Source organism: Miscanthus floridulus, chromosome 16, assembly GCF_019320115.1.
Source record: "Miscanthus floridulus cultivar M001 chromosome 16, ASM1932011v1, whole genome shotgun sequence".
Lineage (NCBI taxonomy): Eukaryota > Viridiplantae > Streptophyta > Magnoliopsida > Poales > Poaceae > Miscanthus > Miscanthus floridulus.
This window is the reverse complement of record NC_089595.1, coordinates 97,487,751-97,511,114: the sequence shown is the minus strand read 5'-3', so window position 1 is coordinate 97,511,114 and position 23,364 is coordinate 97,487,751. Positions and strand designations below refer to the sequence as shown.

Below are 23,364 nucleotides of genomic sequence, written 5' to 3'. Positions count from 1 at the left end.
CCGGGATCCCGGCGTTTTCTCGGGGCGAGAAGCCCGCGCGGAAACTAGCCACGGGCCAGATTACGGCGCTGTTTGGAAGCCTACGCGGAGGGGGAGGGCAGCCCGACCCACGCGTTTTCCCCGGGGCGCCGCCCCACGTCTCGAGACACCGGGCACGGTTCCCCGTCTGCTCGCGGGTCGCTCTGTCTATCTTTCGACGCGAGGAGGCGAGGACCGAGGAGGCGCTGCGCCGCCGCCGCCCGTCATCCCTTTGACGCGAGGAGGCACTGCGCCGCCACCGTCCGCCACAGGTCTCCGCCGCGCCATCCCTTCGACAACCTCTCGCGTCCGGCGACTCCTCGTGGCAGGGATTCCACAGGCCACCACCGCCTCGCTTCACCTCCGCCACCCTTCCCCGCTGATCCTCTGCGTTTCCGTCGCCGTCGCCTCAGATAGCGGCACCAGCAGCTCTGCTTCCGCCTCCGCAGGTGAGTTCTCCTCCAAACGCATCTCCTTCCCCGTTTCTTGATCCGCTAGGGTTTCATCCGCAACTTTGCATATCTGTGCTCCTTTTTTATGAAGCAACGGTACTGCTTCTGTTGTAAATGGAGGAAGCAGAGATTGGAAAGCCCATACTAGCTAGTTGTTCAGGACTCATAGTAGGGGAAAGCAGAGATCGAGTAAGCCCCGTAGCTAGAAAATGCCTGCGGTGCCTGAAAATTCAGGTCAATGGTCTGTTGTGTCTGCTTGCCAGCACATACTGAAGATTTAGCTACTTAAGGTTCAATCTTTGTTCAATGTTTGGTGTTTGCTATCTGTTGCAATGCATTCGGCTCATTTCTTTAGTAGTAGACTCTTATATAAATATTACAGGCACTTATGGTGTTGAATGCGGCAATAATTGGATATGTTGTACTAGCAATTGAAAATTGGAAACGTCAGCGCTTGGCATAATATCTGACTTAATTTTCCCAAAGTAGCTAGGCACTAATTAGGGAAAGGGTAGTAATGGTGATTGTTGTTCCATCTTACTAGCGCTAGTAGGTAGAGATGCACTATTGTCAAAAGGAGGCAAATTGGCCTTTGTGTGATTCTATTGGTACTTCTGCAGTTCTGCATCATCAACATCGCCTCTGGTTTGTAGGGAAAATTATCAATTTCCTGAGCAATAGTTACCTCATCCTCAGGGTCAGGTTAGCTTCAATCCTTTGCTTGGATGTTTGCTTCCTCTATTGGTGCTTTAGGAAACCTGCTTGTTGGCTTTGCTCAGCTATTTTTCTCCCAAAATCGTGTTTTCCCCCCAATCCTTCTCGTGCTCCAGTTCTTCACAAGTGTGGCTATAGCTAAGAGCTCCCTCAAACTCCAAATGGCAGCTACCAATATCAGCAACCACTAGCATTCGTAAGCAAGTCAAATAGATGCAATGCATCCTTTCTATACCTGAATATTTTGATCAATAAAATAGGGAAGCAGATATGTACATGCATGCGTGCTACACTGCTACCATTCGTTCATGTATGTACTTATCTGATTGATTGATAGCTTCTGGTCGACTCACTCAGAAACACTTTTTGGGTTCAGCTTATTGATTGTGTGAACTCAGAGGTTGAAGTGATCCTAAATAACGTGATATTAGTCGCAATGGATTGAGTATAGGGGAATGACCTTTTTAAGGCAGCCAAGTTTGCTGAAGTATAAATTATGTGAACATGTCTGCTGGGGTTATTGATGTAACTGGATGTAGGGAGAAGGAAAATGCAGCGACAATGTCTATGTGGAAAGCTTGTGAAAGTAAGTTTAAAGTCAGTTTATTGTAGTGCCAAAATTATTGGTTCCAATTTATTTTTTGTTATCAGTCCATTATGTCTGTAATGACTGTATTTGATATGACGATAAATGGATTAGCTTGGTTGGGTGTTAGGTTTGATATGATGATGAATGGAGCTATTTTCATAGAAAACTTTGTAGTTTTCACAAACTTAAATGCAGCTATTTTCTCATCGTAGTTTTCTAAAGAATGAGCCTTTAGCACTTACCAAGGCTAATACGCAGTTTTACATTACTTGTATGAACAGATGTGAAGTGGGCTTAATCTGCTAAATCCTTACAAATCTGTGTGCTGTTCATATAGGTTGTTTATGGCTGCACCTGACACTTTTGGATAGTCCTACGCTTTCCTTTTGAAAGTTGAAAACTGATAATGCTAGCTCAACTTTATCTGATCGTTGAAGTTCAGATTGGGGGGTAGGAAGGTTAACTTGGAGGTCACACATTTCTTTAAGTATCCTGCCCTCTGCGCTGTCACTTCCATCCTCTGATCCTTCGACGAGTAGCAGACCAGCTGGTACAGATGCGTCGTTTGACGTATGAAGTTTGCACCTTTATCCTTCTAACTTCATATGCATGTGTTCAAGAGTTGCTATCTGAATATCTGATGACTCATTTTGTAGTCAGCATAGGATGGCTTGCTGCTTCAATTTAGTGTATTATATTTACCTAAAAATATAGCAAGAAGATGGAGGTCTGTCCAAACTGTTGTATTCTGCCATTTACTAGTTCGTATTTACCCCTGCATGAATCTGGATTGCACTGGACTAAGTATTGGCTACTTGCTGAACTTTCAGATCTCAAGACTGGATACGGTTTTGTGGCACTTGTATGGATACAGTGGAAGGAATGCATCTATCCAAGATTATGTGCTCCAGTGAAGTAGTAGTTTGTTCAGTTCCAAACTTGCCAATAAGTCTCATGCCCCAATTTTATTTTTCATTACCTCACTGGGTATATATGTGGATGGACATGATCATGTGAAATCCATAGTTTAGCTTTGTTGGAAGATGGTACTCGAATAGTTTCTGTATGAATATATTACTTGTATTAATTAGACTTAATTTTAGTTTTGAAATATTTATGTATTTGTACAGAAAGATTTATTCCTGATATTTTTCATGATTTTGTGGATTTTTCTGATTTTTTGAGACATACGGTACTTGATTGCTTCAATTGTGCAATCAGTTTTACCAAACGAATCCTTGGAGTATTATATATTAAAATAAAACAGCAGCAGGGAAATTCCCCCAGTAGTCTGCCAAACAGCTGCAGTGAAATTCTCCCATGAGTGGATATCCACCCTGGGTGGAGGTGGGAACAGAAGATCCAAAAAAAAATCCACATCCGGGGCTATATTCCCTGGGCTAAATTGCCCCTGCTGCCAAAGTACTCCTTAGAGCATCTCCAAGAGTTTGTCAAATTTTACTTGGCAAATCTTGTGATTTGCCAACTCCCAAAATTATATGCCAAGTAAAAAAACAATCTATCTCCAAGAGTTTGGCATTTTTGACTTGGTAAACTAAAAAAACCCGTTAACAAAACGAAGAGGCCCGCTAAGCGAACGAAGAGCCCCGCTAAGCGAACGAAGAGCCCCGCTAAGAAACGAAGAGCCCCGGATGCCAAGCCGTATACGCGCGCGTATATTTGCGCGCGCGGAGGGAAGATTTGCCAAGTTGCTATTGATGCCAAGTTGTTTTGCCAAACTGTTGGAGACTATTTTTTCTTGTTTTGCCAAAATTATATGGATGCCAAGTTGAGATAGCAAACTCTTGGAGATGCTCTTACTGTGGATCCCCTTGGGAACGTGGGGCATCTCCAGATTTGTTGTTTTCTAGTGAAATTCTTGCACTTTGATAGCAGGCCCAAACATGCACGTAGCAACAGTCAATGTTATCAGACTAAATTGTTTCTGTTTTTCTACTGCACGTAGCAAGTCAATGTATGAAAAACATAAATTATTCGTTTGTTCTAGCCCAAGGTATGATACATCACAAGTTTATGAATTTCACTAAGGAGTACACTCAACGATGCTGGGGGTCGGCATATATCTATACTGACCAAATGTATGTCGCTATAACAGACTTATACCAACACAAAAGGAATTGCTATAGATGGACTATGGTATAGTCAGGGGCGAAGCCGGTGATGAAATGACCCTGGTGCACAACTCAAATAGCATATATAATTCTCTTAAAATGTATGGTAATTTTGAAACTGTGTAGTGGTAAAACATTTTCGTACCCTGGTGCCTGGGCACCAGGCAAGCTGTACCTGGCGTCGCCCCTAGGTATAGTGGCTAACTGTATGATTTTCACCCGAATAAGTTTAAATGGTATACATGTTGAGATATTGTCTTCCAAAGTTATTCATTTTTTAACAAGAGAAGAACAGAGAACGGGAGTGGTGGCTTAAAAAAAGAAGAGAGAACTGAAGACAGAACTAGAGCCGGCTTCGCATGTAACTCCACTGCAGTGTCACTGTTATTTACTGAGGTTCTATGAGATTCACTTCAATGGGCTTCACTGGCTCCTTGAGGAGAAAGAGGAGCCTCGTAAACCCCACCTAACAAGCCTTACATGTTGGCTTCACTTCCTCTCGTTTCTGATGCCTCGCTCTCACAAGAGATCTCATCTCATGCCAGCTTGAGCCAGACTACTAACTCCTATTGTCAGTTGTTACCCTCCCCCGTATGTAGCAAATAAAAGTGGTGAGATACAATGGACATGATGACTAAGAAGCTTATTCAACCACAGTCATCTCTCTCTCTCTCTCTCTCTCTCTCTCTCTCTCTCTCTCTCTATATATATATATATATATATATATATATATATATATATATATATATATATATATATATACACACACAGCTGGCCACAGAATAACTTATTCTATGGTCACCTTGATTTACAATAATGTTTGTACCAATTTACGATAATGACAATACACATTTACGATATATGGGTTACTATAATTCAAAATGATACTTACCATACTGTTATAGTAAATCACTTATGAGGGAGTTACCATAATCTCGTAAATTAGTATAGTAATTATCGTAACTCAAAATGGCCACAGAATAACTTATTCTGCAGCAAGTGATATATATATATATATATATATATATATATATATATATATATATATATATATATATATATATATATATATATATATATATATATATATATATAGAGCAGTATGGTAAGTATCATTTTGAATTATAGTAACCCATATATCGTATGTGTGTGTGTGTGTATATATATATATATATATATATATATATATATATATATATATATATATATATATATATATATATATATATATATATATATATATATATATATATATATATATATATATATATAACGCGCGCGAGTATGTGAATGCTATGAATGTACGAGAACTTAAGTTTGAGTATTTTAGTATTTCACTAGTGGGTATGTCAATCTATTTTATCATACCATCGAGTACCAGTTATATTAAAATGGGAATCAATCAATCATTGATGTTTGCACATGGTCTTGGGTGCTTGTAGGATCAAATGATAAAGGTATGTGGCGACCTTGGGATTAAATCACAAGATACAATGGACGATTCAATTGATTTGGTGATATTCTCCTTGTTTCAATAAAAGAATTAAACATGTACAAGTGTATAAACAATCAAAGATGCATAGTCATGGACCATGTAACAATGTGACTTCTTACAGTATACGAGCTGCTGACCATTGCAGGAGGAATTGGATGCTGGCATTCATGCTTTGCCATAACGAGAGGAGATTAGTGAAAAATTAAACTAGGATTTTAATCCAAAGTACTCTTAATCCAATTATTAGCATTTCTCAACAGTATAAAAAACAAATTGTAGCTCTGTCTCTCTCTCTCACCAAGATTTATATTTAAAAAAGAGTTAAATACACCAGAGGTCCATTAACTTGTGAGGAGATTTCGATTAGGTCCATCAACTTCTAAAGTGGTTTTTTGGTCCATAAACTTTATATGCCGTATCACTTTGGTCCATATCCCTCCACGTGGGCTTCTCATGCTGACGTGGTCTGCTGACATGTTCTTCTGAAGCAGCTCTTGGCAATGCATTTTGTCAAACAGCTTGTGGGCGAGCGCCACTGCCTCAGCGCCGAACATCGGATGCACACGGGTTCACCGCGCGTCTGCGATCAGGGCGCTGGCCATGACGGCACCAGGCGAGGCTAGCGCGGAGGCACGCTCAGGACCCTCGCGGTGTGGCAGGTCTACGGTGGCCGCGTCCTCGGTGCCGCCCTACTCCTGCCTCGCGTCGTGGGACTTCGCCCGCGACCCCTGCGCGGCGTTCCTGTGCGGCCTCCGCTGCTACGCGGCCGACGAGAGCACGTCGACTCTCCGGTCGCCACCCTCGAGGTACAGGCCGAAGAACCCACGGGAGTCGAGGCGGCCGTAGACCGGCGGCTCCGTGACGCTCTCCGGCTGCGCCTCAAGAAGCGTTGTGTGCCTCTAGTACGTCGTCGGCGTCGTCCCGACGCCGTAGAACTCCATGTGCAGCGCCATGTACGACTTCCCGAGCCGCAGCGCAAACCGGCGGTTCGTGGAGACGAGCAACGGCGAGGAGCTGGTGAAGTCGTGCGTTAGTACGACTTCCCGTCCTCCTTCCGCGTCTGGCGCGCCACGTCCTCCTTCCCCGTCTGGCACCGCAAACCGGCGGTTGACGCTCGAAGACGACGGCAACCTCCGCGCGTACTACTGGACCAGCGGATCCAAGGCGTGGACGTCGGACTACAGGGCCATCTCGGAGCGGTGCGAGCTGCCGACGTCGTGCGGCGCGTACGACCTGTGCGTCCCCGGGAAGGCCGAGTGCCAGTGCCTCGACGACAATAGCACGAGCGCCCCCGCTGCCGCCGACGCACCGTCGTGCCACGCCGAGGAGACCGCCGACCTGTGCGCCGACAGCGGACAGCAGCTGGGATTCGACGTGGTGCGGCGGAAGCGGGTGTCCGTGGCGTACAAGGAGGAGCTGCCGTTCGAGACGAACACGACGGCAGCGGAGTGCGAGGCGGCGTGCGCGGGCAACTGCAGCTGCTGGGCCGCGGTGCACAGCGGCGCCAGCGGGTACTGCTACCTCATCGACTTCCCCGTGGAGACGCTGGTGTACGAGGCCGACGACCGGAAGGTGGGCTACTTCAAGGTCAGGAAGTCGTCGCCGCGCTCCTGGGTGCCCTGACGCGGCTCCAGCTGCAGCACAACGCGCTCGTGGGGCCCGCTGTCGGGCTCGCTGCTCGGCGCGCCGGGGACGCTGCCGCCGTCGCTCTGGTCCGTCGTGGCGCGCAACAACTCCTCCTCCAGGCCGCTGAGCGCCGCGGCGCTGGCCGCGCTCCTCACAGTGCGGGTGCTGGACCTCACCGGCAACGCGGTGTCCGGCGCGGTCCCGGGCGCCGCGCTCGCGCACCCGGCGCTGCAGCAGCTGCGCCTGGGATCCAACCAGCTCGACGCGGTCCAGGAGGCTCCCGACGGCGGATCCTCCGCTTGTCGTTCGACTTCTACAAGAAGAGCTGCCCGAAGGCGGAGTCCATCGTGCGGGACTTCCTGTCGTCGGCGGTGCGGCAGAACGTAGGGCTCGCCGCCGCGCTGATCCGGCTCCACTTCCACGACTCCTTCGTGCAGGGCTGCGACGCCTCCGTCCTGCTAGACTCCACGCCCACCCAGCCCAGCGAGCAGCTGTCGCCGCCCAACCTCACGCTACGGCCGGCGGCGTTCAAGGCCGTCAACGACATCCGCGCCCGCCTCGAGCAAGCCTGCGGCCGCGTCGTCTCCTGCGCCGATATCGTCGCGCTCGCCGCCCGTGAATCCGTTGCCCTGGTCTGCGCCCAGTAAATAAATGCATTGCCAACGGAGCGGCATGTCAACAGGCCATGTTAGCATAAGAAGTTCACGTGGCCACGTGGAGGGATATGGACCCAAGAGATACGGCATACAAAGTTTATGAAAAAAAAACACTTTAAAAGTTGATGGATCTAACCGAAATCTTCTCATAAGTTAATGGACCTCTGGTGCATTTAACTCTTTAAAAAATGAACACATAATTACATATCCATACACACCAAAACACATGAGGAACAAAAGGATAATAAGAAAAACACTGAGAAGTCAAACAATTTGGAACAACGTGATGTACGCGTGCATGTCCGTGCCAATAGAAGAGCTAGTTGTTTGTTCAGTGTTCTCGTCTTATCTTCGGTTATTTTCGGTTCTTATATTTTTCTATGCTTATACTCTGTAGTTGGGCTAGTTGCTTCCGGTTATAAATCTAAATTTTGTCTGGCTTAGGAAAATCTAGTTATTTGTTTAGCATTTGTGAAAAAAGAGTTCTTGCACGTCCGGTCGTTTCTGTTATTGTCTTTTTTATTTTGTGCAATTTGTGTGTTCCATGATGCATCTTCACAACTTGTTTGCATTGCTGCTGTAAAATTTGATGTAATTGGTCCAAAGGTGAAGGATGGACGTGACTGATTTAAAAATAATGCAAACTGTTTCAAATTTAACTACACAAATCCCTACCAAATCTGTCAAAGTATAGTCTAAACCTTTGATCCCAAAATAAAGGTAAAATCACAAAGGCCTCTAACAAAACAGGGGTAAAATTATATGGGAAAACTTGCCTTTTCATCCAAAAGAGAACACGGACGGCAAGCTCTTCCTTCAGTTTAATTTGAAAACGCAGAGGTAAAATCAAAAAGTTTAAAAAATAAGGACAAAATGACCATTTCCGTTCAAAACGAGGACATGAACGCCAAATCACCTAAAATTTTTACCCTTTCCATAAAAAAGTATCTTTTTTTCTACTGCACCTAGCAAGTCAATGTATGAAAAACAAATGTTATTCGTTTGTTTTGGCCCAAGGTGTGATACACCACAAGTTTAGAAAAATCACTAAGGAGCACACTAACGATCCAATTTACCCTAAATATAATCGTGGTGTCCACAGATTTTTTTTAAGCGGTGGCTTAAAGTATATGTCATTAAATACAAAAACATCTCCGATGTTCTTTCCCAATGATTTTGTCTTCCAATGTCACAATCCCTAGAGTGTGACACAGCATGTAGCTAAGAGCCTCTTTGACGTAGCTCAAAAGCTACGGCTTCACATGAAACTCCATTGTAGAACCACTATTGGGGGTGTTCGACACAGACGAAACAGCTGCTCCAGCTGTATTTGCCGTAATAGCTCTATCTTTAGTTAAAATAAACTAAACTGTAGGAAGACAGAAAACGGTGAAGCAAGGTGTTATGGGCTTCATAGTGTGAGCTAGAGCCTCCTAAACCCCACCAAACAACTTCCTCTAATTTCTGATGCCTCGCACTCACAATAGATCTCATCTTATGCCAGCCCGAGCTAGACTGTCAAACTTCTCTTGTCAGTTGTCACCCTCCTTTGTAGGTATCAAATAGAAGTGGCGACCTACACAATGGACATGATGAATAAGAAGCCTATTCGGCCAGTCATGTGTACCTATATATATGCAGGAGATGTGAATGCCATGAATATATGAGAACTTAGCTACTAGTATTTCAGTATTTCACTACTAATAGGTAGGCAATTTATTTTATCATCATGTCATCTTGTACCAGCTATATTCAATGGGAATCACTCAATTATTGATGTCTGCACATGGTGTCTTCGGTGCTTGCAGGATCGAATGATACAGGTATCTGGTGAACCTTGGGATGAAACAAATTAAAGTCATGAGATACTAAGGACAACTCAATTGATTAGGATGATATTCTGCAAGTTTTGATAAAAGAATTTATTTCTTTTTTTAAAGAAACATGTACAGATGTTTAAACCACTATACTATAAAGATGCATAGTGGTGGATAATGTGACATTTTGCAGGATGGCCGGCTGTTTGTTGCCAATGCCAACTATTGCTTACGAGCTGCTGGCTTTGCTATAAAGAGAGGAGATTAGTGAAAATTCCAATACTTGAATCCAAGAGTACTCTTAATCCAATTAGCATTTCTCAACAGTGTAAAAAGAACCAAACCGCAGCAGCTCTCTATACATATATCCATGTACTAATTACAAGATTCATACTCATAATAAAAAAAATGAACACGTAGAAAAATCTGAGCAGGCAAACAATTTGGCACAATGCGGTGTACGCGTGCATGTCCACGGCGTTTAGAAGAGGTAGCCGAAGACAAGCGCGGTGAAGGACGCAGCGGCAAGAGCCGGCGCGGCCATGGACGCGCCGGACGTCGGAGCGGGCGCTGGTCCCTCAGCCGCTGAGGCCGTGCCGACCAAGGATGAGGCGACGACGGCAGCCGCTGCAGCCACGGTGAGGATCCTGAGCGTCAGGGTGGCCGCCATTTGCTTCGTTCTTGGTAGTGGAACGACGAGATGGATTGCTTGCGAGTGCAGAGAGGAAGAAGCCGTGGAGGCTGTGTGAAGCTCGTCGTGTTGGATCGCTGATGGAGGGGACGAGATCACTTGGGGTGTTATATACAGCGAGGGTCTGAGGCAGGTAGTAGGTAGAGGTAGGGGAGGTTAGCCTTGGAAACAAAGGAGCCTGGCTGGAAACCATCTGGCATTTCTCTGGTGATTCGCCCGTGGCCGCCCCGCCTTTCGTTGAGAATTCGTGGCCGGTTTGGTGGGCTGCTTCGCTGGTGTTGCGTGATGCAGCATCGTTCACTGGCGCTTGATTAGCCGGTTTTGCTGGCTTAAAACACGGGGGCTGTTGGAGGAGAAAGAGAGCCTGGCTGGCTCTGGCCGGCCGGCGGCCGCTGCCCGCTGCCTGCCTAGCTGTTGCTGACGGTGACGGTTTGGGTCTCCATTTGTACCCGTGGTGGTGTTTGATCCGTCTTTAATTTGGCCGTGCGATTAGCTGGTTCTCTCCGTAGACAGAAAGCCGCACCCAAGTACTGACAAACCGCATCCAGCTGAGTGCTCACTCTTGACAGCGTGTTGCCTATCTAGGACTTGGAGGACTGTGTGTGTGTTGTTTGGCTGTCACTGTGTGGATTGTTGATGACGATGGGTTTGGGCTGCGTGGTGAGATCAATATAACGACAGAGTCTCTTGCTGTTAGCAAGAGGTCGGTTGCATCCACCGGCTAAGAGCATCTTTAAGAGTTTTTCTTGAAAAAAAACTTTCTAAATCATTATTTGAAGAGTTATTTGAATAAAAGTTGTTCTATCTTTTCACCTTCCAATAATTTCATTATATCTTGTGCGTACTCTAGAGGCTCAATCCTGTTTTTCATATTTGACTAGCGAAAAATTCATAATACATGATGATAATACTTAGAGATCTAATTAAAAAAAACTACTAAAATTTTTTTCACTAAAATCTATATTCTTATCAATAAGGAAAGTCGTTGGATAGTGAGTTGAAGGTTTATACAAACTATTAAAGCATCTTCAATGGTTTAAAAAAATGGTAAATCAATGAGTTTTCCAAGCATTTAAAAAAGTAGGGAGCATATTTGCTGATTTCCTCTAACCATTATCAATATCTCGCTCCTCAAAGCTAGAAAACGATTTTGCATCAGGAATCTTGGACTATTTTAATGCATACTTAATTTCTTTCTCTCATGTACATTTTGCATTGGGTACTCTATCCATTCTCCTTATTCTTCGCCACATCCTTCCACTTCTGAATTAGCTGATTGGATATGCGCACGTATATTTACGCACGATTGGATTAATTTCCCAAGTGCGGAAAGATTGGTAGTTGAGATAAAGAGTTGTTGCAGAGAGGGTTTTTTCAATCTTGCCAAAAAAATAAAGATGGAAAGTGGGTTTTGGAAATTCTTGGAGATGTTCTTAGCAACTCCAAACCAGTTAATGGAACTAATAGGTAGCAAGCTTCTAGCTAATAATTTGTAGGTCTATTTGAATCCACTAGCACTAATTTTAGCTGCTAATTTTTAGTGCTAATGGTTCTATAATATGCCCTTAATCAACCTATGGTTAAACTTTATAATATGGTTGATGACAAACGAATACATAAGCTGAAAACAAAAAAAAAATTAAAAACAGTCTGGGCAAACATGGGCTCCCAGCCTGCTAATGCTGTAAATGGTCCAATCAATTGGATCCATTAAACCGTGAACCAAGGACTTTAACTATGCATTGGGGTTGACGCTTTAGGGGCCCAATGAGCTTCCAACTGCTTAGAATTTTTTTTTTATCTATTCCCTCCTTTCTAATAATTCTAAGTTGTAAGTCGTTCTAACTTTTCTGGATATACATAATTTTTATTTTGTATCTAGACATAATGCATATCTAAGTGTGTAGCAAAAATTATGTAAAAAGTCAGAGCAACTTACAATTTGGAATGGAGGGAGTATAGATCAATATCATTGATAGAATAGGCATAGGAAGTGCCACGACAGGACACGGTCTTGAAAAATTTGGGGTGCTCCAAAATTTACTCTATATTAATACAAATTAAGTAATTAGTTCTTAGTAGTATAGTAACAAGAAAAACATAAGAAGAAGAAAAAAGAATTAAGGATATGATATGTAACATTTTGGCCCCGTTCTGAAAAAATAAGCCAAAACACTATTCCGGCTGATTTGTTGTGAGAGAAAAACACTGTTCCGACTGAAAAAACAAGCCGAAAAAGACGGATTATAAGAGAAGCGAACAGAGCCTTTGAGGAAAAGACATGTTGTAGTTATATTCTTCTCCAAAATATAAGACATGGTTTGACTTGATACAAGTCTTCGAGATCACATTTTGGTAATAAAATTTTAATCGTTAGAAAGTATTCATAAATACAAATATAATTTAACTACTTTTATTGCATTGACTTTTCGCTTGATTAGACTAATTATTTATAACAAAATAAACAAAATTTGAATCTTCAAATACGTGCGCGTCTTTTGTGATCAAGAGTAATGATTTAAAATATATAATTTGGTTACATCTCAAATCTAGGATCTTATTTTGAATTTTTGCATGGTGACCTTACATTCTCACGTGGGGTCCTGCTGGGATTCCAGCCGCGGTTTGGGCGAAAAGGGCCAACTGACTAGCCCTTCCATGGGTCATGGTTTTAACTTTTGTTTTTCGTTTTTTGGTCTCGTTTTGGTCCGTTGCCAATGGATTGGTCAGGAAAACGGTTCGGTATGAATTGGGTTTAGGAGGAAGCAGTTGGGCCAGTATGGAGTGGGCTGCCTTGGTCCGGCTCCAAATGGTAGCCCATGGTTTCTAAATAGTTCCAACTAAATGTGATCTTGAAGAAAAAAAAAACTAAATCTCCATCTGAATGCTAGCTCAAGATACAATTACACAAACCCTGAAGACCACCGACATGAAAGCCATGGAAACAATGGATCAAACTACACATCACCGGGCTTGCAGTCACAGACACCATTCATTCGCACCTACATTTTTTTTAGCCAAAAGGTTTCCCCTGCTTTATTGACAATAAAGCAAACATCACCAGTTCAAGCACAGAGGGTATTCTTTTGGCGCGCCACGCAAATCCGGCCTAAGAGCCTAAGCCACTACCTGCGACATCGTCAGGATTATTACAGTTCAGCAACAGTCAAATTGAGTCACAGCGAATGGGCGGATTCATTCGCCCCTACTAGTCAGTGGCGGATTCAGGATGGGATCCAGAAGGGGGCTAAGTAATGGACATGTTGATTGATAATGAAGATTTAATGATGATTTATGCTTGATGCGCTATCATATCCATCCGCTGAGTTTAATGGTGTATCCACTTCAGGCTTCCGTGAAGGAAGGAAAACCAAAGGTTGGAGTAGATTTCTGCTTTTCCCGTGAAATCGTGAAGATGATGATACAGTGTTCCAAAGTAAAGGAAAGATGCTCTACTCGCTTCCCATTCCATCGTTCTGGTTTCCTTTGATTTTCTATGAAAATCCTTTATGGCCCTTTCGTTTATACCGTTCCCGGTCTTTGCTGCTGGGCAGGAACAGTCCCGTGCTATAGAAAATACTGGCCGGAATCATTAGTTTATTTGTATAAGATTTCATCAGCAAGAATGAATCCTGATGTCAAACTGTCCCAAACGAACGAGCCCCGAAGAAACGGAGAGGACAGGAATGGATCTGGCCAGGAATTATTATAATCAAACGAGGCTTTAATCCACGACATGCTCACTTAAACTTATCAGCCGACTTATTAGCTAATCTACGTTATTTTTCGTTCGCAACAAAACAGCTTCAACCGACTTTAATATCAAAATAACAGGCCGCCAAATGACCTCGGGCTTGAGCGGTACGAACTCAGATGTTCTCTGCCCAAAAACTCTCCAACAAACCGCGCTTATCTGTACTGTACTCACTTTTGCCAAGATCTGGACGTGCACTCTCTGAAAGAAAGTGAAACGGGTGGTGACGTCGACCGTTGACACTTTGACAGCACTAGGCATCCCCGCAAAAGGAAAAGAAAACAACAAGGTGCATACACGGAGCTTTCGGGCTCAGCTCTGTAGCACAGAGAATCAGCACCGGCTGCGCCACGCACAGACGCACTCCGCCGCGACCGTACGAGACCAGGAGAGGCCACGCCACTCGCTGTCAGTTCAGTCCGTCGCGGCCAGAAACAGAGTGCAAGCTGCCACACGAGATCCCGGCCCACGGGCCACAGAGAAGATTTGGCCCCTGATCTCATTTCTGACATCGCTCACTTCGTGCGGAAAGGGAGGCGACGAAGGAGAGGGGAATCCAGCTTTTGGCAACGGAAAAAGACGTCCAGGTTCAATGCACCCGCTCGATCCCGGGCCAATCCAGAGCCGCCGAGCCACCCGTTCACGCCTGCAAGTGCAGGCGCATCTTGGCCGCCTCGTGCCTACTACGACCAGATAAAAAAAATATACCAGCAGTGCGAGTGCTAAACGCTACGAGGCACCGGGAGCGTTCCCTTGTGTGACTGACAGGTGGGATTAGCATGACCGTGGTCTACTTGTCAGTGACCCGCACGGGACGCGGGGCCTCCACAGTCGTCAGGTGTGGACAGCCGCGATGCTTCGCCACTGCCGTTCGTGTCCCACCCCCTGACATCCTGCACCGCGTGCGTACACCGTGATTCCTACGAGTTCCTGACGCGTCGGCCCCACCAACGTCATCACCACTCCAATGCCGAGCATTTCCCATAGACCACGTCCACGCGAGTGATCTCCACCCACATACCCCAGTGGGGCCCTCCCTCCGGACCCTCCGACATAAATACCTGTTCGATTTATTCCATATCCGTCTTATTCGATTTATTTTTTAACCGAAACAGTATACCATAACCGTGTTTTTTTAGCCCATTTCAATCCAGATTTAGCGAGCCGAACATGCCAAAAGCACCGTACCCGTCGTACAGCAGCACGTTCGCTTGTCTGTTTCAGAGCGAACAGTATTTTCCTCGTTCACCGGACCAGCACCAGCCGGGGAGCCCACAAACCAACCGCTCGACACTGCGAACGAACACGGACAAATATCCTCGCTCGTCAGTCGCAGCTACTCCGCCGCCGCCGCCGCACCTCCGCCCACCACCTTCTTCCAGGCCCAGCGATGTCGGCGGCGATTGGGGGCGCCGAGCTCCACGGCTTCCGGGGCGCGGCGGCGCAGCTCCCCAGGTCGCGGATGCTCGGGAGGCCGATCCGGGTGGCGCCCCCGGCGGGCGGCGGCGCGTCCGCGGGCAGCATACGCGCCATATCCGCGGTGAGCCTGCGTCGGTTGGTTTCGGGCCTTCGCAGGGGGAGATTCCTCGGGCTGGGGTGTTCGGGGCGCCGCCATTTCTAGGGGATCATGGGTTCCGTTTTTCAAGGGAATTCATTACAGAATAGGGATCCTTTGCTGAAAATGATGCTGTGAAATTTGAAATGTGATCTGAACCTGCGGCTCTGGGCGAATTTTTGTGAGTTTTAGTTGTGCGTGATTTAGGATTTATTTGATGCTGGTTCCTGGTGGTGAATATGTCCGGTCCGTTAAAAAAAAGGTATCCAGTGGTGGTGGCGTTAGATCGAGTGTTAAAAAAAATGGGGCGCATTCACTATATTATTAAGGAGGCGAATTTGTTAAAATTAGTTATACTTTCCCGTATTGCCATTTTATACTAGAATGGGTTCGAACGAAGTGAGAGAAGTTTTGACTTTTGTCTTCGGTGGGAAATGTTCCTGTTTCAAAACATTGATAAAGTTTCCCCAAAATAAAACTACATTTGCATTACTTTATCCTTTTATACCCCTGGAATATCGGTTAAAACCTTAGCTATAGTATGCAATTCCAATTTAGTTTACTAGAAAATGTATGCAATCATGGAATTTTCTGACAATTTGAACCCGTAAATCATGCCCTGCAGCCTGCGAAGAAGGATGCTTCTGAAGTTAAGCGAAGCAAGGTTGAGATAATCAAGGAAAAGAGCAATTTCCTCAGGTACCCTTTAAACGAGGAGTTGGTCTCAGAGGCCCCAAATATCAACGAGAGTGCTGTTCAGCTGATCAAGTTTCATGGAAGCTACCAGCAAACTGACCGAGATGTCCGTGGGCAGAAGAATTACTCATTTATGCTCCGGACAAAGAATCCTTGTGGAAAAGTTCCAAACCAACTTTATTTGGCTATGGATACACTAGCTGATGAGTTTGGCATCGGAACACTCCGCCTGACGACCAGGCAGACATTCCAGTTGCATGGGGTTCTTAAGAAGAACTTGAAGACTGTTCTCAGCACTGTCATAAAGAATATGGGCTCAACATTGGGTGCTTGTGGCGATCTCAACAGGAATGTACTTGCACCTGCAGCACCTTATGTCAAAAAGGATATCCTTTTTGCTCAACAAACAGCAGAGAACATTGCAGCACTTCTTACACCACAGTCCGGGGCTTATTATGACCTGTGGGTGGATGGAGAGAAGATAATGTCAGCTGAAGGGCCTCCTGAGGTGACAAAAGCCTGCAATGACAACTCGCATGGAACAAACTTCCCTGACTCTCCTTAACCAATCTACGGCACCCAGTATCTACCGAGGAAGTTCAAGATCGCAGTTACCGCGGCTGGTGATAACTCTGTTGACATTCTGACCAATGACATTGGTGTCATTGTTGTTTCAGATGATGCAGGAGAACCTATTGGTTTTAACATCTATGTAAGGCCTATGAAAAACATTCTGAACCTACTCTGCCTTTGGGTAACTTTTTTCTTACACGTTTATTTATTCTTTAATGTTTTTACTACCCTATTTTCCAGGTTGGTGGTGGCATGGGAAGAACACACCGAGTGGAAACTACATTCCCTCGGCTGGCTGATCCGCTGGGTTATGTTCCGAAAGAAGATATATTATATGCTATAAAGGCCATCGTTGTCACACAGAGGGAAAATGGAAGAAGGGATGACCGCAAGTATAGTAGGATGAAGTATTTGATTGACCGTTGGGGAATCGACAAGTTTCGGGCTGAAGTTGAAAAATATTACGGGAAGAAATTTGAAAGTTTCCGACCATTGCCAGAGTGGCAGTTTAACAGCTACCTTGGCTGGCAAGAACAGGTATTATTTGTTATGATTCTTTTGTTGTCTTGGGTTATGTTCCGAAAGAACATAATCTGTGTTGCTTTAAAAATGATCAGTGTCAAAGGTTATGTTCTCCAATTAATTCTTCTAGTTTGACATGACATACTTTGCCTTTACTTTATGCTCTATAAGAAGACCATTTGATAAGTTTGCTAAATTACTTACTTGCTTGCTCAGTCACAACATTTTGTTCTTATTATCTATACCTTGAGCTCTAACTAGCCTCTGTTTTTGTCTATTGTAGGGTGATGGGAAATTATTCTACGGAGTGCATGTTGATAATGGTCGTGTTGGTGGACAAGCAAAGAAAACTCTACGAGAGATAATTGAGAAGTATAATTTGGATGTCAGTATTACCCCAAACCAAAATCTTATTTTATGTGGGATTGATCAGGCATGGAGAGAACCCATTACTACAGCTCTTGCACAAGCTGGCCTGCTGGTAAGATTTTTTTTTCTCTGTTTTATTCATCTGGTTTGAAAGGATCAATTACATGTTTTTTGGGTTTTCATAAAATTCTTTCAATTCTCCTTGCTTTTTCTGCTGCTCCTATTGATAACATTGTTCTTGTTATAACCGCTCCGCACATAATAAAGCTTTCTCACACTGGAAATTCAGAGAAGAAAAAAATATAAGCAAACAGGATTAGTTACTACTCCCTCCGTCCTCGTATAGTAGGCGTAACCGATTTTTTCCTGTGTCCACGAAAACAGGGCGCTCGCCTCTTCGCTGCGCGTGCGCTGCTCAATGCATTTATCGCTGGCAGCCCAACTCCTCGGACAGCTCGTGTTCCGTTAGACTATCCGTTACTCTCTCACGACGGGAGCTGAGTACTACTCCTTGCTTCCTTGCTTGCATCTCTTCCATCTCTCGGTGATGGCAAAGGACAAGCCCGAGAAGGCTCTCGAGTGCAGGTGAGGCAGCAAGTTGTGCGCGGCCGATGCATGCAACGGCAAGCGCAGCTAGAGCTCCGCCGTGCTCGAGCATTTCGTATTCGTGCCATCAGCGAGCTGCAGCTGGCGAAGGCAGAGCTCGGCCGTGCGCGAGCGCTCCGTGAAGCCGTTGCGATCATGAGCCAAAGTGAAGCTGCCGATGTCGATCATGTTGCCAACTCTGACGGCGTTCGGTACGTTCCCGACTCACTGGGCAGCGACACGTGCGTCCCGGCCGCCTCGACATCAGCTTCGTCGCCGGCGTCAGTTCCTCCTTGGTCCACGACGTCTGCTTCTTCAGCTTGGTCCAAGACGTCCACATCTTCAGCTTGGTCCACAACGTCAGCTTCTTCAGCTCTAGCTTCACTCTCTACATCAGCTGCGTCACCGTCGTCTTCATCGTCGTCATCGCCGTCACCGTCCGCTGTGTCATCATCAGCTTTGAGTAGAGCTTAGGAAGAAATACAATGGAAACACATGTAGGAACAGAAAAAACATCTATGATTACCTTCTTCATTTGGCAGTCCCAAACAAAATCGTAGTTCAAATCAAGTATGCCTCCCTCAAATTCCTCAATCTCATCCCAGTTGATGGGCTCGTTCAAATCTAAACCCGGCATTATGATCAACCAAAGAAGAAAGATTTGAGAACTGTAGGCGGCTGTCTGCTGTGCATAAGCACTGTCTATTTATAGGAGTTAGGAGCACACAAACGGAGTTGGCTGCATGGCGCGCCGGCTGCCAAATTTTTTTTCCATACGCGCAAAGAGGAAAAATCAGTTCGGCGCGAGAGAAAATTTTCGGAGAGAAAATAGCCAATCAGTTAGCGGGGGGCAGGGGCTGCATGGCGTGCGCGGGAGTTACGCGTGAGAAGCCGGAAGGGCAGATTTGCATGTGCATGCGTGGAAGCCGGAAAGGAATTGCATGCGCGCTTTCCTTAATGGCCTGTGACGGAGAACCGTGAAACGCAGTTATTTGCAGCCGGAAACCGAAGGGACTCTCCTAGAAACGCGCAGCAATTAACCTGCTCCTTGGTCTCTGTGTTTTTTGAATCACGCCTACTATACGTGGACAGAGGGAGTATGTAAGGGCCTCTTTGGTTCGTCTAGTAGCTACTAAGGTCCTGTTTGGTAGAGCTTCACTTTACTAGTGAAGCCATTTTTTTTTTGGCTTCAGCTCCACGAACAGCTCCACCAGTGGAGCTGAAGCGGTTTTGGTAAATCGTTTGGCAAAATGGCTTTCTTGTGAGAGCATGTTTTTATGGGCCTGGAGGAGGAGCCGGGAGAAGCCACTTTTTTTGGCTCCATCCCACCCTAAAGCACTGTGAGAGCATGTTTTTAGGGGCTTCACCAGTGAAGCTATTTCACTTTACCCCGTTTGGCAGAAAACGGCTCCTGAAGCCGGTGGAGAAGCTCTGCCAAACGGGGCCTAAATTTAGTAGCTTTTAGTCACTTTAGTAACTTTTTAACCAAACGCTATGACTAAAAGCTACTAAAAGTGCTTTAGTCCTCTCTAGTAACTCTGGAGTTACTAAAAGTGACTAAACCGTTTAGTAGCTACTAAAGTTTAGTAGCTCGAACCAAACACCCCCTAAGTTGGATTTTGCAACATTTTAGTTTGCTGGTGGAATATAACTGAAGTTGGTGTTCATGTATATAGGAACCACAGGATGTGGACCCCCTGAATTTAACTGCCATGGCATGCCCTGCCTTGCCACTGTGCCCTTTGGCACAAACAGAAGCTGAACGGGGGATCTTACCCATTCTTAAACGGATTAGAACAGTTTTCAACAAGGTATTTGTCTGTCATATTGTTAGAAATCAGTTTAGCAGATGCAGATGCATAATATGTATTGGAGCCGTGTCATTTGATGTTACTGTATCTGCTTAATAGGTTGGTATCAAGGATTCAGAGTCTGTGGTTGTGAGGATAACTGGCTGCCCTAATGGATGTGCTAGACCATATATGGCAGAGCTTGGTTTTGTTGGTGATGGCCCAAAAAGTTACCAGGTAACCGGAGTAGTGACTTATTTTACACCTCATTTTGATTACATTGACTTGGCAATCTTGCCTCTTTAGTTTTGTGTTTCTTTTGTATATTTATTGCACTCTACTTTATTGTGACCATAGATCTGGCTGGGTGGAACACCAAACCAGAGTACGCTAGCAGAATCATTTATGGATAAAGTGAAGCTCGATGACATCGAGAAGGTTTTGGAACCTCTGTTTTCCTATTGGTATAGCACTCGCCAGGAAGGTGAATCTTTTGGAAGCTTCACAAACCGAACAGTAAGTGGATTCTTCTTTTTCTGCATATGGTGTCCATGTTAGTAATTTAGTCCATTTGGAGGTGATTTGGAAGGGCGGGCCTGGTGCAAGCGGTAGAGTCTTACCGCCTGTGACCGGAAGGTCCCGGGTTCGAGTCGCGGTCTCCTCGCATTGCACAGGCGAGGGTAAGGCTTGCCACTAACACCCTTCCCCAGACCCCGCAGGCCCGCACAGAGCGGGAACTCTCTGCATTGGTACGCCCTTTTGGAGGTGGTGAATCGTTTAGGATTTCACTCTCAGGAGTCAGGACTGCCAGTCTCAAAATTCTAATATTTCTTATGCGATGCTCAAACTTCTCCTGACACTATTACTTGCCAAAACAGTGGAAAACTTACTAGATTGATCAATCATCACTATTATGTAACTGTGTTGCACCTGGACTTCCAATAATCACTTACTAAGTTACTAATCAGTAGAAAGGCTGCATGAATGTGGATACTATTTCATAATTTACATCATTATTGCGCCTCCGTGTTCTGTTTGTATTGATAGGAATGTTCAAAGCTATATCATGACCACATGGTGTTATAGAATTATGCCATGTGTTTGAACAAAAACCATATAGAGCCAGCATGGAATGCTTAGCCCATATCTGTCATCATTCGGAGTTGTACATCTTAGTCTTTGATTATGCTAATTGTTTTTTTGTTGGGGTGCAAGGGGAGTCTCAGATGGAATTTTCACAGAAGACGGGGTTTTGATCCTTGAATAGTAGGTTTTCGGTCAATGGGACATGTTTGTTTCAATATATGGCAGACTTTTTTCTGTATATAGGGGGATAGTACCCTTGGCAGCACTAGTGAAGCTGACTGCTTACATGTAGCGCCTTTTATTTTGCATGCGATCTTTTGGCGCTTGCTGTCTTGGTCTATTCCTTCTATCTGTTTCTGGAATTGTCTTTTAGTTTATCACCTTACCCATCTCTCGTATTCCAGGGATTCGACAAATTGGAAGAGGTGGTGAACAAGTGGGCAGAGTCACCATCAGCCGCATGAAGATCTCACTTCCGTCAGATAAAATCCCAGGCTCCCAGCACAATTTTGGCCAAGGGATTAATTACTATATGACGAAGGCTCTCCAGATAAACGAGAAATGAAGTTGTCAACTCTGTTGACAATAGAGACGGAAGACTCTTTAGTTGGAGTTGTTATGTTTGTTAGGTCGAGTGATCAAATTTTTTTGTGTGTGCTTTGAAGGAAACCTCTGTGAACTTGAATAAATTCCTCACGGAGTTGTGCCTGAGAATAAACAGCCTGTTCGCTGGTTGGTTTCAGCCAGCCCAAACCAGCCAGCCAATAGTGTTTTCCTCTCACAATAAATCAGCATTAGCCAGCCCAAACCAGCCCAGAAACCAACCAGCGAACAGGCCGAAATTCGACCGAGGCGTCTGTGAACTTGAATCAGTTCCTCACGATGTTGTGCCTGAGAATAAACTCGACCGAGAGGCGTCTGTGAACTTAATTCAATTCGTCACGAAGTTGTGCCTTAGAATAAATTCGACAGAGGTGTCCAATTTTCTTGTCGTTCTAGCCATATGTTTGGTTTCTGGTTTCCTGGCCCGCCTGTAGGCTGTACTCCTGCGGTCTAAGGTCTGCATGAGGTTTCTTTTTCGTTGTTTCTATGACAAACTTCTGCGTGAGGGCCATGTTCGCTTACGCTGAAATTTGGCTTATACTAATGTTTATGTTGAAATATTGTAAGAAAAAAAAACATTATTTCATAACTGAAAAGTAGCTCAAACGAAACAGGACCGAGGTTTCTATGAAACAAGCATTTGATGATTTGAATTAAGGCAGTTGTTACTGGGCCTGGCCTGGCACGGATTATGGACCTGTTCTGGGCTGGGACTGCGCCCGCTGCGTGTTTTTCGTTGCGTGCCGAGACGTGCAGTGCAGCAGCAGCAGCCGTACGACGCGCACGCACGCGATACCCCAGAATCGAAAAGGGTCGGCACCAGAAAGCTGCGCCGCAACGAGGAAAATGGCGGGCCTGACGGTGACGGGCTTGGCGTCACTGGCGCGGCTGGCTGGCTCGCCGGTGGTGTTTAAATTCATGGGTAGAGTTCAAGGTGTCACGTGGGTCACGTGAAACTTTTCGATAGTAATAATAAAATAAATTATATAAATAAATTTATTAAATCTAATTAATTCATTATAAGTATATATTTACGGTAGCATTATATTATTAAATTATGGATTAATTAGACTTAAAAATTCGTCTAACAAAGTAGTCGTAATCTGTGCAATTAGTTGACGTGACATGTACTAAGGCTGTGTTTAGTTGGGCGAAATTTGGGAATTTGGCTACTGTAGCACTTTCGTTTTTATTTAGCAATTAGTGTTCAATCATGGACTAATTAGGCTCAAAACATTCGTCTCGCGATTTCCCACCAAACTGTGCAATTAGTTTTTTTTCGTCTACATTTAATGCTCCATGCACGTATCGCAAGATTTGATGTGATGGATACTGTAGCATTTTTTGGGAAAAGTTTTTGGAACTGCTGTGTTTAGTTGGGTGAAATTTGGGAATTTGGCTACTGTGGCACTTTCGTTTTTATTTGGCAATTAGTGTTTAATCATGGACTAATTAGGCTCAAAACGTTCGTCTCGCGATTTCCAACCAAACTGTGCAATTAGTTTTTTTGTTTATATTTAATGCTCCATGCACGTATCGCAAGATTCGAAGCACTTTTTAGAAAAAAGTTTTTGGAACTAAACATGGACTAAACATGGGCTAAACTTTAGCGGATAAACTGGGCCTGCACGGCTGCAGCTG

At 44.9% G+C, this 23,364-nt stretch overlaps 1 long non-coding RNA gene and 1 pseudogene across 1 annotated transcript; both read left to right on the top strand.

Annotated features, from left to right (window-relative positions):
- Positions 1-1,932: 1,932 nt before the first annotated feature.
- LOC136509933 (uncharacterized) lies at positions 1,933-2,982 on the top strand. Its single transcript, XR_010772570.1, has 2 exons — positions 1,933-2,500; positions 2,604-2,982. It is a non-coding gene; the product is annotated as an uncharacterized lncRNA (long non-coding RNA).
- Positions 2,983-15,214: 12,232 nt separating this feature from the next.
- LOC136513349 (sulfite reductase [ferredoxin], chloroplastic-like) lies at positions 15,215-22,126 on the top strand (annotated as a pseudogene).
- Positions 22,127-23,364: the final 1,238 nt, after the last annotated feature.